The 5440-nt window shown below is 33.0% G+C and overlaps 1 long non-coding RNA gene across 1 annotated transcript; it reads left to right on the top strand.

Moving 5' to 3' along the window:
• Nucleotides 1–1992: 1992 nt before the first annotated feature.
• Nucleotides 1993–3998, top strand: LOC127721561 (uncharacterized). Its single transcript, XR_007991308.1, has 2 exons — nt 1993–2240; nt 3225–3998. It is a non-coding gene; the product is annotated as an uncharacterized LOC127721561 (long non-coding RNA).
• Nucleotides 3999–5440: the final 1442 nt, after the last annotated feature.

Raw genomic sequence — 5440 nt, 5'->3', positions numbered from 1 at the left:
GGGGGGGGGGCTCAAAACAGGATCCTGTCCTCAAGCACCTATGCATATAGAAAGCTGTAAATATAATAAAAGGCCTCCAAATGACAAATGTAAAACAAATCAACAAGAAGCCTAACATTTATAATTGAATTTGAAATAGAATTGAAAATAGAAATGGGGAATGTGTCAGAGAGACAACAACCTGCCAGAAGAGCAGATAACAGTCGGTCACCAATGTGACTTCAATGCAGCGAGAAAATCCCACAGCCTGAGGCGTGCTTCAGCTGGCTCCTTAACAAAAATGTATACTAGTTCAGTGATAATGGACGTCATACTAAACTCCGAAATATATAAAAGAAACTAAAATTAAAAATCATACAAAACTGACAAATACCACATATAGGCTCCTGACTTGGGACAGGTGCAAAAATATGGGGGGGTTAAAAGCCTATATACTGTAAATTTCAGAAATTGTTGCGTGCATTTATTAATATTGCCAATTAACATAATCATGATAATTTCCCTTTCAATTTAAAAAAAAATTCTGATTTAAGTTTTTATTGTATACTGAGACTTTGGATAGTCTCAAGAATGGTTTCACCAATTTTTATGAAACTTTGGTGAATTGATTTTATATATTGACATAAACTCCCTTTACATTTTTATGACCCATAGTCATGTGATAGTGGGTCAACCCTTGACCGTCTGTCCGTCTGTCCCAAAGTCATTGGTTTTTGTTCTCTAATTTAGTTTGCCTCAACCAAATGTTATAAAACTTTTACAAAAGCTTATTACCACAATACTCAGATCAAGTGTGAATTTTGGTGGTGTCAGTGTTACCGTTCTAGAGTTATGCCCCTTTACAAATGGAAAAATTGCTGAATTTTTGATTTCCGGCTCTCTATCTTTAACTTTAGTTTGCCTCAACCAAATGTTATGAAACTTGCACACAATGCTTATTACCACAAAAAACAGTTTGAATTTTGGTGGTGTCACTTTTACTGACTCAGTCTGTTCTAGAGTTATGTCCTTTACAGATGGAAAAAATGATGAATTTTACGTTTCCGTCCTCTAAATTAAGTTTGCCTCAACCAAATTTTATTAAACTTTAACGCAATACTTTTTACCACAAAATCAGATCAAGTTATAATTTTAGTAGTATAAATTTTACCGTTCTTCAGTTATCTTCCTTTATAACTTTATATGATATGCAAGCCGGAGTATCATCCCCTATTTATTTTTATATAAGATGCAGAGTTATGGAATTTTAGTTGTTGGAAAATTGTTTAAAATTGTCCATTTCACACTTTGGAAGGTTTTAGAATTGTATTTGTTCAAAAATCACGGCCTTAAACTTACAAAATGTATATACACTTGCAATATCCCTTAAAATGGAGCCAAATTATTTTCATGTTTTGTTTCAATGAATACCACTCTGTGTGCATGTCCTTTTTTAGCTCATCTGGCTCGAAAGGCCAAGTGAGCTTTTCTCATCACTTGGCGTCCGTTGTCGTCCGTTGCCGTTGTTAACTTTTTACATTTTGAACTTCTAGAGAACCACTGAATTCCTTATGAGGTGCTGACCAAGAGTTGTTACTTTGTTGCCGATCTATCATCCAAGGTGGCCGGCAGCGGGGGACTTAGTTTAAGATAGGACCCTATAGGAAATACATACAAATGTCTTCTTTTAGAGAACCACTGAATGGAATGAAACCAAACATAGCATGAATGTTCCTTATGAGGTGTTGACCAAGTGTTGTTACTCTGTAGCTGATGCATCATCCAAGACGGCCGCCAGCGGAGTAGGACAATATTAAACCAAATATGGCCTCAATCATTATTAAAGTATCTGTTATGATTTTTATCTTTTTTATATGATTTCAAAAACCCAAATAGAGTCAGGTGAGCGACACAGGCTCTTTAGAGCCTGTAGTTTTGTTTTTTGTAGGTGGAGGGGGGGGTCTTAGTTGCGCAGTGCTCAGAGTTTTTCTATAATGAAGTTGGTCATTAAAATTCATTTAAAGCATAAACCCAAGCTAAAAGGGCAACACGCTTATCAAGCACTCATGGTACAGATTTTTATTAAACACGTATTGATATATACATTAAACAGCAAAATAATTATTGATGCAAGATGTCATTAAATAATAATTTTTACTCTTTTTATGTGTAGGACAAGAACTATAGAAGATGCAGAGAAATTATAAACAGCAGAAATGATAGGCAATTTAAAATTTGCAGAAGTCAACAAAACCTAAATGGTAAGTAAACTCATCATAGATACCAGGATTAAATTTTGTATTTACGCCAGACGCGTGTTTCGTCTACAAAACACTCATCAGTGATGCTCGATAAGACTCATAAGGCCACTTTTATAAAAGTTATTGCCCTTGAAAGATGATTATCATGATTATTATAAAAATAAAAAGATGTGGCATATTAAATTTGAAAACTATTGATCATGGCTCTAAGAAAGCAATTATAGGCCAGTGACGGCCTTCAATAATGAGAAAGTCCATACCCTATTGTCAAAGTAGTCAGCTATAAAAGGCCCTCAGACGAAAAATTGAAATAATCCCAACTGTAGAACTAATTGCCTAGTTTATAACAAAACAAATTAAAAAAAAATAAATATGACAGATATGAAACAACTACAACCACTAAATTTGAGTGTCAGAATAAACTACAGGCTCCGAACTTGGGACAGACACAATCAGAATATGGCAAGGTTATATAAAAATAAGAAGATGTGGCATGATTGCCAATAAGACAACTCTTCACCAGACAACAAATGACATACCGGTAGATTTCCTGCAAAAAATAAACAGTCCGGACTAAGCAGGAAATTTATACCTTTCTCTTAATCGAAAAGACACAAAGATCTGTTAGTACTCACAGCTACTGACAGCTAGTTAAAAATCAATAAAAACTAATACATGTAATAAAAAAATCAGGTTTGTGAGCTCTCAACCCTACCCTAACCTTGGACAGTGGTTTAACAGCTCAACATGTAAAGAACAAACTGTAAAAATAACCGTTGCAATTGCCTCAACTCGAAAGATTGATAAAATGCACAAAATCAACTAATATAAAAACCCATAGACAAAAAGCACGGAATTAAGAGAACTCACAAGTAAGAAAGGAAATATTCTTAAAATGTTCATAAACATGACAAAATAAGCTTTTTTATTGCTGTTTCTCTCTCCATTTATAACATTTTATTTGTTTATTTTGTGTATTTATAGGTGATCAGACATCTTGGTTTTCATGATCAATAGGTCAATACTGAAGAGGAAACTGAAAGTTGATATCTATCTACATGGTGCGCTAATTGGATTAATGTGAAATGGAATGTGTGCTTTCCTGCAAAAAAAGAAATAGGAAATTTCATCATAATCACATGATAATGGCTATAAACAAAATGGAGTTCTATCATAGATGCAGAAAAACACAATTGTATAAATGCAACAACATATTATATATATTCGTCGAAAGAAGGGAGAAATGAAGAAAAAAATAGTATTTTGTTGTTGAAAGGAACACCAGCTTTATCCACTCATTTCATCGTTACCTCATATCAAATATACTGAAGAAGATCTTCGAAGAACAAATTGCAAAAATGTTTTCTCTAAGAATTGAAGGAAATTGTTTAGTGAATGGAATAATTTATGTTATGAACTTTTACGTAGTGAATTGAATAACTGTACACAGCAGCTGAAACAGAGGAAAATTAAAATTTACAAGAAAAGTGTTTATTTTATTATTTAATTTGCAAATATGAACACATTCTTAAGAACTCCACAAATGGTATGACATTCAAATTGGTTGCTTATTAATGTATACAATTGAAACAATAACAAAGAAAACAGAATACTTTGCTACAAAAAATATTTTAAAAATCAAAGTTAAAGTCATATAAAGTATGTACAATACCTTGACCTAAACAGTCAGACTCACTATATTGTTTTTGTATGTCATGATAATTTTGAGTCAAAAATTTATTAAAGTTTAAATATCAATTGTATCATTTATTAAGTCATGTAAGTCTTGTAAACATTATGTTCATACTGTTTGTATAGTGAAGAAATTTACAATGAGTAAAAATAGGGGAAAGCATTTCCTACAGGGAAAGTTGATGTACAGAAATTTCCTTAGAGGAAATTTGGAGAACAATGTTTTCCTTAGAGGAAATTTGTGGTATTGAATTTTCCCTCAAGGAAAAGTGTTTGTTAAATATTTCCTCAAAGGAAATTGCAGTTGACAAAATTTCCTCACAGGAAAAAGTATTTCCTCCAAGGAAAATTTGAAGCTGCAAATTTCCTCAGAGGAAAATTTGAAGCCGCAAATTTCCTCACAGGAAATAGAATTTCCTCACAGGAAATAGAATTTCCTCAAAGGAAATATTAATGCAGCAAATTCCCTAAGGGAAATCTTTTTCCCTTGAGGAAAATACAATTTCCCTTAAGGAAAAATCTTTTTCCTTTAGGGAAATTTGATTTCCCTTGAGGAAAACTACTTTTCCTCTGAGGAAATTGTTGAAAAAAGGGGCATAACTTTTTCAACAGTGGTGCTAGAGCCAAAATTTTTTAGGACAAATATCAGGGAACCAATACCAACCAAGTTATCAACTTCATTTTGACTTAACTCCAAAAATTAAGGTGACAACTTTTGCACTCTGCGGAAGTGCAAACTTGTCCCGGAGACTGTTTTTATTTAGAAACACACACAAAACTCAAACTGAGTTCAAGAGTAAATAGTTAATAATCAATATACACTTTTGAGTTAAGCCTAACAGTTTTTTCTGTGATACAAAGTCAGAAAGAGTACACAGGTTCTTGAAATGCTCACGGCTTTTTAATTATTAGAGTAGTGTCTTAACTGTGTTTTCTGTTCTTCCGTTTATTTTTAAATTAATAAAGGAGATCGAATGATTAAAAGACGCAGTTCATAGTTATAAAATATTATTAAAACAATAGGGATTCAAGAAAATGACTAAAGGACAGATCTTACATTACAAATTCTAAAATAAAAGTAGAATGTCATGTTAAAATTTTGAATTAAAAGTCTTAATCGGTAACAATAAATTTGAGTCATTATCATATTTGTAGCTTAAGCTCTCCAATAAGAAATCTCATTTTTCAAATATAGTTCTTTCAAATGACACTGATGGCTGACAAAACAACGTACAAGTCTGTCGTTACGATTAGGGAGCTACCATTTGATTTTTATGGGGGCTAGGATGAAAAATTTTGTCCTGCCTTTTTTTTAGCTGTAATCTCTGTCCTGCCTTTTTTTTTTCACTCTTTTCGGTCCTGCCTTTTTTTTTTTTTTAGTTTATCCTGCCTTTTTTTTTACTCAAAACTCCTGTCCTGCCTATTTTTTTCAAATTTCATACTAGCCCCCCCCCCCCCCCCCCCCCCCCCCCCATAAAAAATCAAATGGTAGCTCCCTTACTAGTACA

This window comes from Mytilus californianus, unplaced genomic scaffold (assembly GCF_021869535.1).
Source record: "Mytilus californianus isolate M0D057914Y unplaced genomic scaffold, xbMytCali1.0.p SCAF_12, whole genome shotgun sequence".
In the NCBI taxonomy this organism is placed as follows: Eukaryota; Metazoa; Mollusca; class Bivalvia; order Mytilida; family Mytilidae; genus Mytilus; species Mytilus californianus.
The sequence above is the reverse complement of the archived record's forward strand: the minus strand, read 5'-3'. Positions and strand labels throughout refer to the sequence as shown.